Source organism: Sorex fumeus, unplaced genomic scaffold (genome assembly GCF_029834395.1).
Source record: "Sorex fumeus unplaced genomic scaffold, SorFum_2.1 ptg000129l, whole genome shotgun sequence".
Lineage (NCBI taxonomy): Eukaryota > Metazoa > Chordata > Mammalia > Eulipotyphla > Soricidae > Sorex > Sorex fumeus.
In genome coordinates this window covers 15,033,586-15,048,182 of record NW_026606186.1, presented here as the reverse complement: position 1 = coordinate 15,048,182, position 14,597 = coordinate 15,033,586, and the positions used below count along the sequence as shown (strand labels likewise).

General features: G+C 44.9%; 1 protein-coding gene across 4 annotated transcripts in view; it reads right to left on the bottom strand.

Moving 5' to 3' along the window:
• Positions 1-14,597, bottom strand: part of ASTN2 (astrotactin 2) — a 1,072,177-nt gene that overhangs the window by 211,251 nt on the left and 846,329 nt on the right. The window lies entirely within an intron of this gene.

Below are 14,597 nucleotides of genomic sequence, written 5' to 3'. Positions count from 1 at the left end.
TATCTGAATTCTGACCTTTTAGAGATGTGAACTTCAGCCTCTACACTCCAAGTCTGTAATTTTTGAGGGGAGAGAGCAGATGACATAGACTGGACATAAATGAAAAAGATGTGGTGTGAATGACACGTAAGCACCACAGGTAGACACAGTATGGGCATGACACAAATGACACGAATTGACCTGAGTGACATAGGTATGTGTGGTGCAAGTGACACAGATGTCATCTGGATAATGCAGAGATAGTACAGATGACAGTGCTGACTAGTATGAGTGTCACAGACATCCACGAGAAACACAGATGTGGTGTGAGTGACAGATGCGATGTGGCTTAAATGGATATGGTCTGGGTAATATTGATGCAACTTGGCAACCTCCCTAACAACGGACTCTTACCAAGCTAGACGTCCCAAGTAAGCAGGGAAGGGAACCCCATGGCAACAGAATTCCTAGGATGCAATAACCCGCCAAGCCTTAAGGCCATCAGGGCCCACCTTGTGAGCACAGGAACGAAGGCCCGATAAGACTTTCACCTGGTGCCAGTAACAGACCCAGAGAAGGCTGGACCCTGCTGCCTGAGTCAATGTGCTGTTTGTGTCCACATGGCCAAGCATGATGTGGTGCTCGCATCTCTGCTCTTGAGATGTTCTACTTTCATGCTTTCCTATCTGGGATGTGTGTAGGCATTCTCTCTGCCTTTGGAGAAGCCCGTGTTCTCTCTTGAGTGCGTTGATCTCTCTTTCTTTCTCTCCCTCCTTCCCCTTGCAAATAAACCTCCAAATAAAATCTGTTTTTAATTCACAGCTGTCTACTCCTGAAACTCTTTTCTGTGAGGTGAGACGAGAACACTGGATCCCCTGGTGGCAGAGGCGGATTGGGAGAAAGCAACCATATCTCTCCTCCCTGCCTCATATAAGCCACCTGTGGGGTCCCACCGACTTCAGCATGAAAGTAGCATGGGTGACACACAGTGTGGGTGACACATATAGTATAGGTGACACCAGGTGGGTGACGTGAAGGTGGTGTGAATGACATGATGTAAGTGACATGGATTTGTGTGAGTGATGATGGCACAGTATAGGTGATACAAATATGGCACGAGGGGCACAGATGTTGTATGGGTGATGAGAGTATCTTAGTATGAGAGACACAGGTGTGGTGTGAATGACACAGACATGAATGAGTGACATGGACATCATGGAGGCCTCTTGGACAGGTGTGAGTGACATAGAAGTGGCCTGAGTTGACAAGTGTTGACCCTTGAAGGTAGTTGGGATGTAAAAATTCACTGTACCCTTCTACCTTCTAATTTGTTACATGTTTCTTTGGGGGTGAGAGGGCACACCCATTGGTGTTCAGGGCTTACTCCTGGCTCTGCACCCCTGGCAAGGCTTGAGGGACCATATATGGTACCACAGGCTGGAGCGATAGCACAGCGGTAGGGCGTTTGCCTTGCACTCAGCCAACATGGCCGACCCAAGTTCGAATCCTCCGCCCCTCTCAGAGAGCCCGGCAAGCTACCGAGAGTATCTCGCCCGCACGGCAGAGCCTGGCAAGCTACCCATGATGTATTCGATATGCCAAACACAGTAACAACAATAATCTCCAATGGAGACGTTACTGGGCCCGCTCGAGCAAATCGATGAACAATGGGAAGGCCTTTTATTCTTATTATTCTTATATGGTACCAGGGATTGCACCCCGGTAGGGTGACTGGAAAGGCCACCTAACCCTCTGTACTATCGCTTAGGCCCTGGCTACACTTTTCTAAATAGTCTTGGTTTGGTAGTGAGTGGCAAAAATTTCAGGGGGTAAATATTTCTCCCTAATTTTGGGAAGCCTTGGAGATTAAATTATAAAAGAAACACCTGGTCAAAGGGGCAGCCAGCCTTCTCCAGGCTTTATCCTGGCTCCACACCATGCCTTTGAAACTACAGCCTGGAAACCCTTAAGCCCAGAGACATGTGCAATGTAACTAATGACCACAGAAGACACAGCATGGGTAGACCATGTGATGGTGCATGCCCATGGTCCTTTCTGCTGCATCTGTCTGGTGGATGGTCAGACACATCTGGAATATTCTTTTCTTTCTCCTTTTTTTTTTTTTTTGCTTTTAATTGACCCACCATGAGATAAAACATTACAAAAATGTTCATGATTGGGTTTCAGTCATACAATGTTCTATCTAGTCATACCTATCCCTCCACCAGTGTACATTTTTTAGCACCAGTGTCCCCAGTTGCCCTCCCCCCAACTCCCCTCTACCAGTTCTCCCCACAGCCTTCCTCTATGGTAGGCACAACTCTCTATCTCTCTTTCTCTCTCCCTTTCTCTCTCTCTCTCTCATCTCATTTTGAGCATTATGGTTCACAACACCAGTAACACTGATACATGTTGGTAACTCAGTCATTGGATACCCATTCATTCCCCTTAAAACACATCTATTTATTAAATCCCTACCACATGTCAGGGCTGGAGTGATAGCAGAGCGGTAGGGCGTTTGCCTTGCACGCAGCCAACATGGCCGACCCTAGTTCGATTCCTCCGCCCCTCTCGGAGAGCCCGACAAGCTACCAAGAGTATCTCGCCCCCACGGCAGAGCCTGGCAAGCTCCCCGTGAAGTATTTGATATGCCAAACACAGTAACAACAAAGTCTCCAATGGAGACGTTACTGGGCCCGCTTGAGCAAATCGACGAACAACGGGAGGGCCTTTACCTTTTACCTTTACCACATGTCAGATACTATGCTAAAAACTATGGATATGATACTGAACAAAAGCTTGTCCAGTCACTGCCTTCTTGGAGTTGACCCCCTTAATGCATATGAAAATATTCTGATTTCACAGAAAAGGTAAAGGATATTCTTGAAGTGAGGGAAGCCAAATGCTTGGTGGTCACAGGGAAAACTGTTGGATAATATTTCAACAGACTCTGTTACATTGGCAAGGAGTGGCAGAGAGGAATCAAGAGACAGCTAAAGGAAACCATAATGCCCCAAAGTAGAGAATATCAGAAAATTGTCTGCCATAGAGGCAGGGAGAGGGTTCGAAAGGGCAGGGCATATACCAGGGACATTGGTGGCAGAGAATGTGCACTGGTGGAGGGATGGGTATTCGATCATTGTTTTAATGAAACTCAAATATGAAAGTTTTGTAATTATATCTCATGGTGATTCAATAAAAAAAAAGAGAGAGAGAGCCAAGAATTGGTGTGGGGTGGGGTTTGGGCTATAGGATGCCCTTTCCTTCCCAAATTTACCCATGCTTTCTTCCTCATAGGCACTGTTGTCATCATAAACTCAAACAAGTAGAGGAGAAGGAGACCCAGATAGTAACCCAAGAATTACAAATTACAGACACATAATTAGACATGGTGAAAACTGCTATGGAAGATTCGAGGAAGGAAGGAAAAAAACCTCTGGGGCAAGCTCAACAGATCTGGAAGCCTCTGTAGCTCAGAGGATTGGCAGAGCAGAGGATGAACAGAGGTGAACTTAGTGGGAAAAAGGATCAGGAAAGGTAGAAGTTATTCCAGGGAGTAGGGCTGGCATGTGCAGAGACTGTTAGTCAGGGCCAAAGTGCAGACTGTCCAGGAACTTGAAGATCACAGTGCCGTAAAAGGTAAAAGGTAAAGGCCCTCCCGTTGATCCTCGATTTGCTCGAGCGGGCCCAGTAACGTCTCCATTAGAGACTTTGTTGTTACTGTGTCTGGCATATCGAATACTCTCGGTAGCTTGCCAGGCTCTCCGAGAGGGGCGGAGGAATCGAACTCAGGTCGGCCATGTTGGCCGCTTGTAAGGCGAACACCCTACCCGCTGTGCTATCGCTCCCCCACAGTGCCGTGAGCAAAAAAAAAAAAAAAAGCCAGGAACTTGTATTAGATGAGGTTTAAAAGGTTGGAAGGGCCAGTCCAAGCAGCCTCTGTGGCCCAGGGTAAGCACTGTGGTCTTGATCCTAAGAGCAGCTGGAGATGAGGGCTTTCGATCAGAGAAGTTAGATGAGCAAGTAAGGAGCAGGGGCTGTTGTGAGCCAATGAGGTGGCTGCTGCCATTGTCTGAACAAGACTTGGACCAGACTGGGCAAAAGTGAACATGTATGCGAAGTTCCAAACAAGTCAAACCTGCACAATGTTCATTTCCTCTCCAGGGAGGCTAGTGGGGATGCTAATGGGTTGAATCTGGGACCTTCAAGGGAAATAAGTAACTGGCAAGAAGGAAAGCAAATCAGAAAGGACCTCTTCCTAGTTTCCAGATCATCAAAGAGAAGAAAATCCAGTGAAGAAGAAGGAAAAAAGCACTGATCATGAACATGGTGTGTGCTGGGCTTACAGAGAAGAGGGCATCACACAGACGGAATCACGAAAGTTGAGCAGTTAGCAGAAGTCTACTTAAACACACACAAAAACGAGCCACTGATAAAGAAAGGGAGCAACCGAGAAGAAAACATTGTGCAGTGAGAGTGTTTTCAGTGTGCCATACGTTTCCATTTATTACACTTCGTGCAAAATAGTGAAGGAAGGAGTGAAAAGAGTCTCAGATGCTCAGCAGAAGGAAACCAAGTTTCGGGGAGCTTCCTATTGAGAATAAGTGATCATAATTCCCTGGGTCTTGGTTTCCGAAAAAGAAACCATCAACCGCTGTTTCTTTTCGCCTGCCTCGTAGAGTCAGTTGATGAGAGGGTTCAGTGAGCTCAGGACACAAAGTGCTTGAGCTAAGCCCTTGCAACAACTGAAGGGCTCAGTAAATGGTTATTATTAAAATTACATTTTCCTTTTTAATTCTTTTAATTATATTTGCTCCTGAATTCAATGTCCCAGGGGGAAGGAGAGAGGGGTTGCTCTGCTTCGACATACCAAAACATCTTCATGTACTGAGGCTTCATGTTTGTAGATCTTATTGAATCTGGTAGCCGTCTGATCCCATGAAATAACTACATTTTCCAGTTTTGTAAGGAGGCAAGCCAAGCATTAAGTTCCCCTTTTGTAATTGACCATGAGCGCGTTGAGTAATATGTGGATTATTTCCCTCTCTCTTCCCTTTGATCTTCCCTCTTGCCAAGGATTGCCTGACAGTCTGGGCCCTGGCCAGGTCACCTCCTTCTCTGAATGGACCGAGATGGAGAGGAAATGGCCTGCAATAGCAGAGAAGATTTAGTGCTGATTATGAGAAGTGCTTGACTTGCTTAATCCCTAGGCAAGGGATTCCCTACAGGAATTTCAGAATGACAGAGACATATAGGAGCCTGGGTTAAGGGGTAGTGGTTATCCAGTTCAGTTATGCAACAGGAGGATCACCTGGGGAGCTTGTGAGAATGAAGTTTCCCAGCATCAGAGCCCCAAGAAAGGGAAACGGGAAGAGTCAGGCAGAAACCTGCACAGGTCACTCATGCGTTCCACATCCTCTCTCCATGTCATTTTGATTGACCCTGAGACACTAAAAAGCTGGTCTCCACCCTCTACTAAGCACTGGGGACCTCTTTAAATGAGCTTCACTTCTCCTACCCCTCACCTCCGAATATACTATATTATTTATGCTCCTGATGGTTTGTTTTATTTATGTTTTCCCCACCCTTTGGAAGAAATTAAGTTTCCAGATGGGGCAAATATAAGTTATTTTGCTCCCTGATATATCCCAAATGTTCAGAACAGTGTGTTGCATTTGGGGAACCTTAACAAACATTTATTAAATTCATTTAAATGGGGTCTCCCTTCAGCCAGACATTTTATATAAAGATTCCTACATGTCAACTAACAGGTAATCTTGTTTTAGTGTTCTATCACAATTGGGTCAAGAAAAAATTAGAAACTTTGCTAATGCCATGTTCCTGTCCCAGAAAAAAATCACAATGGTTGATAATTCTGTATATACTTTCTGGGGATGGAGATCCAAAGATTTTAAAGATCCTTTAAAATCAGGGACCTAAAAACCCCATATTAATTACTCATGCCATAAGTAGTTCTATTTTACTAAAATGTACACCTAATTATGTCTTCCCTTGACCCCAAATCTTTAAGAGTTTACATGGTACCCAATCCTTCAACACAGTACTAAGCATTGCCCACAACACAACCTTCTATTTTTAATCTCTCCTGAATCTCTCTGACCTTTGCCAAGTGACTGATTAAACATGTAAGTTTTGGACACAGATATTCTGGGTTTGAATCCTGGAGCTACACATCACTAGCTGTGTGATCTTAAGTCAATTATTGACTCTTCAAAGCTTTAGTTTTGTCTTTTTTTATTATTAATTTGTGAACTAGACATTTTGTATGCACCTCAATTGTGTCTGGGATAGCTTGAGAAAACATGTTAGTAGAGACAACTCAATATGTAGGTATAATCAATATTAGTACTGTTGGCACTCAATAATTATGTTTTGTTTGCTCTCTGCTTTTTGAGTCATTACTGAGAGCTCAGGGCTTACTTCTGACTCTGTGCTCAGGGATAACTCCTGTGCTCAGGATACCACATCGGATGAAGAGGATAGAATCTGGGTCAGCTGTGTACAAGGTAAGTACCCTACATGCTATACCACCTCTCCAGCAACAAGTATGTTTTATCCTTTTTATTATACATGCTTGGGCTGAAGCGACAGCACAGAGGGGAGGATGTTTGCCTTGCATGTGGTCGACTCAGGTTCAAGTCCTCCATCCCTCTTGGAGAGCCCGGCAAGCTACCGAGAGTATCGTGCCCACAAGGCAAAGCCTGGCAAGCTACCCATGACATATTCAATATGCCAAAAACAGTAACAACTATTACAAGTACTTTCAGTACTATATTGAACAGCGTGGAGGATTGGTACTCGATCATTGTATAACTGAAACCCAAGCACAAAAATTTGTAAGTCTACAACTGTACCTCACTGTGTTTCACTAAAAAAAAAAAAACAGTGACAAATCTCACAGTGGAGACGTTACTGATGCTCACTCGAGCAAATCAATGAACAACAGGAGTGACAGTGACAGTGACTCCTCAACGGTGCCATTACACCAGGAAGTGAAGCAGCCAGAGATGATTTTAAATATGAGCATGACTGAATTATAAATTTTGTCTATAGAACATGGTGGCAGGATGGATTTCACCCAAGAGACACTTTGCCAACTATGTCTGGGCTAGCTTTGGAATTTTACAGGCCTAAGTTCTAACTTCTCTAAGCCTCAGTCTCTCATCTAGTTAAAATAGGGATGATCATAGTACTTCCCTCATAGCCTGTCAGATTGATCAAATGAGATAAAGTAAGTAAAGTCCTTGGCATAGCTTTTGGCAGGTAACCTACATCTGATAGCTATTATTATCTTCATCATCAACAGACTTGCTTCAAACTGTTCTACTATCTGCTTATATCCACCCTTTTCTGCCCCAAGAAACTTCTAGATGCCACCCCATACCCCCGCAGTCAGAATTCTTTCTCTCCCTTTCCTAATGCTTTTGGAATGTCTGTTGCACTTCTTGGAAATAAAATCATGCCTTAATGTGGCATACACAAGCAACTATAGTACTTGTGGGCTGCTTTTGACATTCCTACTGTACTGAGAGCTCCTGAAGGGCATACTCGGTGTCTCAGTGCCCTTTGTATCAATTTTCTAGCATAGTACCTGATAGACACCAAGCACCAGTGCAAGTGACAGTGCTAAAGTGATGTCAATGGGGTTGTGGTCATGGTGTTGGGGATAAAAAGTATGAGTTTGAGAGGGACAGAGATTAATTTGCCTGCATATTTATTTCCAAAGAACAGACTTCTGAAATTATCTTCTAATGTTGATATAGTAAGTGAAAAATACAGAAAATTTATCCAAGACATTATGGAAAGTCAGGGGGCTTGAGAACTATCAAAGAATGATCTAGATTTGGATTGGGGAGATGGGTACACAGTTCTAAAGTCCAGAGCACATGCTTTGCACTTGGGAGTCAATCTCCTCCACCATTCGGGCCTCTAAGCACAACCAGAGGTGACCAAACAGCAGTAGCTCTCCTTCCCTGGCCCAGCACTATTGGGTGTGACCCAAAAGCAAACAAACAAAAAGAATATAAAGATCTGTGGAGTACTGAAGTCTTGAAAATGCTAGCAAGGAATGTCTTAAATATTCCATATTTCACAGGGTGTGTGCGTGTGGAACAATTATCCACTTCACAAAGGAGAAAAGAGAGACATAGAAGATATTTCTGAGGTCAAATGCCATGCACGTTTTGTTTTGGGGTCACACCTAACTATGTTCAGAAGTTGCCCTGGCTCCACTCTCAGTAATTACTCCAGGCAGTCCTCAGGGGACCATATAAAATGCCAGGGATAAATCCCGGGTTTGCTGCATGCAAGGCAAGCACTCTACTGCTGTGCTAGTTCTCCAGACCTATGCCTCTCAACTTCTAATTCAGGTGTGGCTGTGTGATATAAAACAAATCATTGCTCATATAGTTAAGTTTCAGTGTTACTCTCTGTCACATAAAGATGTGGCTCTGTGAAATGAAAGTTACTATCCAGCTCCACTCATAAACACTGAACCAATTAGGATGGGGTATGAGACAGGCATTTCTTGGGGCCAGAGAAATAGTATAGCGGGCAGGATGCTTGGTTTTCATGCAGGTTCTACCCCTGGCACCCCATATGGCCCCCAAAACTCTATCAGGAGTGATCCCTGCAGGCATAACCAGGAATAAGTTCCAAACACCACCAGGTGTTGCCAAAAACAATAAAAAGATAGGTATGCATTTTTCTTTCTGATATAAATTTAGGGAATAAAATGGGTAATATTTCTGGATTCATTAACATATGCCTCAGAGACCTGGGCCCTACGCAAACAAGATGAGAACGCTATTCAGGTCTCCCAAAGAAGACTAGAAAGAGCTATGCTTGGAATATCACGTTTCACTCAAATGAGAGAACGAATCCGGAGTTCTGACATCCGTCGACGATCAAGGATCAGGGATGCTGTCTCATTTGCCAAGGTGTCGAAAATCAGATGGGCTGGTCACATAATGAGATTTAAAGACGACCGCTGGACTAGAGCTGTTACTGATTGGATTCCACGGGATGTCAAAAGACCGCGTGGCCGCCCACCTACCAGATGGTCAGACTTCTTCTTCAAGATCATGAACGATCGGTTTGAGGCCCTTCATGTTCCCGGAGCGAACAGATGCCATTGGGCTACACTAGCACGCGACAGGGACAAATGGAGACGTTACTGGCGCCCGCTCGAGCAAATCGACGACTAACGGGAAGTTAAGTGATTAAGTGATTTCTGGATGGGAACTAAATCTCAGATCATCAAATCTTCCAGCCTCGGGATACCATCTCTATTTTTTAAGATAGAAGTCCTCTATCACCAAAATATGAAAGGCTTATGCTTCAGTGCCAGCAGAGATGGTGGATGATATTAGTCTGTACTTGTCACCGTACAAAGAAACAGTGACCCAAATTGTGGCAACATTGATTCACAAGGTAGAAGCCCTTCAGATTACAAGTGCCCTGATTCTCAAGTTCTTCCCCCTAAACCTCCCAGCCCTGAAACTGATAGACACACATATGATAGAGAGACAAACACATAGGGACACACACATGGAAGCCTCCTTTATTGCTGAGTGAGTCGGATCATCCCATCAACAGCAGAGATGGAACTCAGATCCTGCTCTGTCTGCCTCTTTACCATAAGACACTACTCTGTCTTCCAGACTTGGAGCCTCCTCCTCTTTACCCAACAGTCACACAAAGTCATACACATTTCAGCTCCTTTGGTATTTAGATATGCTTTGTGGCTTTGGGCCTCATATAGGTCATTTAACAGAGAGAGAGGGTAGATACAGGTATTAATTCAGGTTTCCATCACAAAGACATTTCTCCCACCTTGCTGTTCCAAAGCCCCAGTGTGGGGTATAGTAGAGTTCCTCTATAGCTGGGAGAGAAGGAACCTCCATGAACTCATGCAGATGGACACAAGGGTGCCCAGTGATCTCCAAGGCTACCCAGAATGCACCGGGACCCTGGGCCTGAAGGAGGGACAAGAACTTCTCCCACAAACTTGAGTCAAGCTGACTCTATTTCTGCTACTTCTGGTCATGAACAGCCTTCAACTGTTGACTCAACCCCTTGAAAACTCAAGAAGTCGGGAGTCACCTAGAAGAGTTTCCATCTTCTTTCAAAATCTGTATAAGGAGGTCCTTTTTTGTGTGTGACACCCTCATACCAACACTGCATCATGGTAGTCCTGGGTTGAGTTGAGTATATGAGTCCCAGCCATATTTACAAAGTGAGGACATCTTCCTGACATTTCTGAGACTTGGAAGTTGCCTTTTGGGGTCAACAGATGATCTCTCCTATGCAAAAGGTATATAGTATTCTCAAGATCAGGTAGGAAGGGGGGGGGAAATGATGTAAGTTTCGGCAAACTTTTGTTTGATTTTGATTTAAGGTCACATTTGGCAGTGCTCATGGCTTACTCCTGGTTCTGTATTAGTCTGGGTGGGCTTGGGGGACCATATGGGGTGCTGGGGATTGAACCTGGATTGGCCACATGCAAGGCAGTGTCTTATCTGCTCTATTATCTCTCTGGCCTTGCAGATAAACCTTTTAACATGATCTAGAAAACATTTGCCCATGCCACATAACAGGCCCCGTGCATGTACTAAGCTACTAGACCCTCGCAAGGGAGGACTCAGCTCATAGTGTTCAAACACCAAGGTCTATTGTTTTTATTTTTTGAATTATTTAAAAAAAATTTTAATGAATCACCATGAGGTACAGTTACAGATTTACAAACTTTTGTGATTATGTTTCAGTCATGCAATGGTTGAGTACTTATCTCTCCACCATTGCCCATTATCCACCATTAAAATTCCCAGTATCCCTCACGGTTCCCCCTCTGCCTCTGTGGAAGGCACATTCCCTTTCAGTCTCTCTCTCCTTTTGGGTGTTATGGTTCACGATACGGGTACTAAATGGCCATCATGTTCGGTCCATAGTCTACTTTCAGCACACATCTCCCATCCTGAGCGAGCCCTCCACGCATCATTGACTTGGTGGTCCCTTCTCTATCTCTGTTGCCTTTTCCCCCACCATATGAGGCCAGCTTCCAAGCCATGGAGCCATCCTCCTGGACCTTATCTCTACTATCCTTGGGTCAACACCACGATGCCCTTCAGCAACAGCCTCCAGAGAAGAGGGGTTCCTTCGGGACTGACCATAGCTTAGACTGATAGCAATTAGATAAGGACTCTTGTGGGGAACTCAAAAAGAAAGGCATTAAACTTCTCTGTGGAAGGTTGTAAAAGAAAGTCCCCACATCTCCTACCAAAAAAAAAAGGAATTGCCTGACCTTAGTGTGACTTGGTGTCAGCCCAGACTCTGCATTTTTTTATGCATGTGACCTCTACCAGAGCTGCACGGAGGCCGGTGACAAGGAGAATTAGAGTAATGAGGGCAAGTGGAGGAAAAATAGACCAGACTGTGGATGAATGGAAGTGGCTGCTTTCTCTCCTCACGCCAGCCTTCCTCAAGCCTCCTTCTCCAAGATCACTTCTAGACCCCAGAGGTCCTGTATCACCTTCTCATACTACAACCTGGTCTCCTTGGAAATGCCCAATGCACCACAGGCCCTGGGTTGGGGATGGGTGAGAGGTTCTGAGACTTTAAAGAAGGCTGTCCCTGCGGTTGGGGGCAGAGCGATAGCACCGCAGGTAGGGCATTTGCCTTGCATAAGGCTGACCCAGGTTCGATTGCTTTGTCCCTCTAAGAGAGCCCAGCAAGCTACTGAGAGTATCACGCCCACACAGCAGAGCCTAGCAAGCTCCCCATGGCATATTTGATATGCCAAACACAGTAACAACAAGTCTCATAATAGATACGTTACTGGTGCCCACTCCAGCAAATCGACAAACAATGGGAGGACAGTGCTACAGATAGCCCCTGCAGTTGGGGTTTATGAGGAGAGGAAGCAACAGAGGTCCAGAGTCAACCAATTGCCTTAACCAGTCCTACCTCTCTTGGCAGAGATGATGATGAAGAGAAGAGCTTGGAAATATCCAAGAAGGCAGGAAATGAGCCATTCTATGGACCCAAACTTCTCCATCCACCTGACTCAGGCCTACAGGCTACTTCAGCATGAAACAGGAAGTCTCTTGCATGTGGTTCCTGCCACACTAGTCCTCATTCAGCCCCTCAAAGAGACAGACCTTGCCCGCCTCTTCTTCAGGCCTTGGCAGGAGCTGGGCCTTTGAACAAGCAATGCTATTAAACTGACCTTCCTTTCCTTAACCGAGCACTCCTTGGGTCCCCATTATGTACCTAGTACCCTGTGGACTCAGTTTCCAAGTCTTTCCAAGCCTTCACAAGCCTGAACTTTTCTGGGTCCTTTGCAGTCTGGTTTGACTTATTCAGATGGCTATTTCACTTCACAGGTATACCAGCTCCTCAGGGCAGAGACGGGAGTTTTGGTTGGCTCTTCCCTCAGCAGGGCAGGACAAGGGACCTGGCAGAGTGTTGGGACCCAAGAGAGGAAGACAGTGACATCTAGTGACGGCTTGCACACTCTTGGCTCTCAGATGGCATGCTCAGAGCCATACTCAGGAAGGCCTCACTGAGGCTCCAAAGAATTGACTGTTTCCGCATGGTGTTCAGGGAAGCTAACTGAGATTCAATCCCAAGCATGTCTGACTCCTAAGGCAGAAGACAGTACCCCCATTCACCTGATACCTCAGGTGTGTCCAGGATACACAGGCAAAGTTCTGACACTGAGCTACTGTGTATAGGGTCGTGCTTCAGAGAAAGAGTGGGGCTCAGGAAGTCATCGCTGAGATTAGTTCTCCAGAACCATCAAGAGGACTCTGTCTAAGCCCAGTCACCAGGTCTTGAAGCATTCAGTCCTGCCCCACCGTGTGTGATTTGTCTTCACTGACACAACACTGGTAAGACCAGAAACTTCCATGGTGGTTGATTATACAAATTTGGCACACCGATCATGCTCAGGTTTTATGTCTTCATCCCTTCAGTGACTTAGTCTGTGGTGACAGTCCTATAAACTCTCACAAATTCACTTCCTTCCTCAATGCCAACTGGCAATGAGAGACCGAATGTGCCCAACGCTCCCTAGGGGCCTTCATCCCACCTCCCTTGGTTCCAAGCAAGCATGATCCTAAATCCTGAATTCAGTGTCTCTTGACTGTGGCACCTGTCTATTCCTAAAAGGTGTTCAGCCTCAGTGTTGGCTGAAAAGAGGGGAAAGGGCATGATTACACAGAAAATCTATCCATGGGGCTTACTTTCTTCATTTCATATCAGAGTTCACTCAACTTAGTGACACTCTACTTGGGCTATTGTGTCTGTGATTCAGACACTGATTGGTGTAGTCTATTAAATACTCCCTTGTGGTTAATCATCTGGGATATTTCAGATGCTTCCTTTTGCCACACAAGCCTAATACTATTAGTCTACTCCTAATAATATAACTTGGGGCCAGAAGGATAGTACAGTGGGTAAGGAGCTTACCTTGCACCTTGAGAACCACCAGGAGTGAATCCTGAGTGCAGAGCCAGGAATAACCCTGAGCATCACTGGGGCCTCCCCCTCTCCCCCTAAAAATTAAGAAACCAAAATCCAAAACATTATAACTTTAGCCTCTGGCCACTTTATCGAGACTGCCCCAACTCCATGACTTACTTTACAATTTCCAAGTGATCACACTTCTTTCCACCCTTGTCACAGGAATGGTGAATGATGTTTGGTATTAGTAAAGAGTGTGTTCTTTTCTGTTTTTGGTTGTCTACCTGATACTTCTTTAATCTCATGTCCAGTTTCTATGAAGTTCTATATGAATACTCACCACCTCCAACATCTCTACTCTTTCCCATGGGACGCAGTGGGATTGGCACATAATTCATGTTCTCCTGCTAAATATGGTGAGTTGTCTATTAGACTGTCTTTGTGGGCTACCAATATCTATCTGGGAATGGCTGCAGAGGGAAGGGTCCAAGAAGCAATGCTTTATCTAACTTCCTCTTCTTCTTCTTCCTCACTGAAGACATGTCAACTCTATTCCTAATATTATAGAATGAGGTTCCTGAAACACTGAATTTGAAAGAAGATTGTACACAAACCTGCAAACCAGTGTCTCAAATAATCCAGTTTTTCCCTTACAATTTTGATGTGTTGTAATAGAGACTGAGAGACCAAAAAAGGCTTAGATGATGAAGTTGGAATAAATGCCTAAATATCCTGGAGGTTTCCTATTTGTAAAGTGGACACACAATTAGAGTGAATTGTCATTTTACCAAACCTATATTTCCTCCTAGGCAGCTAGACAGACACCATTTCTGTCAGGAGCATAGAGCTTTACTATTGGCTGAGTTCTGTCCACCCAATAGACTGGAAGCCAAAGTGATGTGCAGTAGCCACTTTTAAGCTTGGCCTCATTTAATCCTTTTATGTGTGTACCACCACCACCACATACTTGGCCTTCTACAACAACTGTTAGAAGCATCAGGATGATGGAGCACAGGATGGGACTGTCTGGGTCTCCTAACTATACTCAGAGTCAAGTCAAGACACCCATCAACCAATCAACCAAAACAACTCATTCAGTACTCTACACTGGCCATAAATGACTTGTAGTGTAT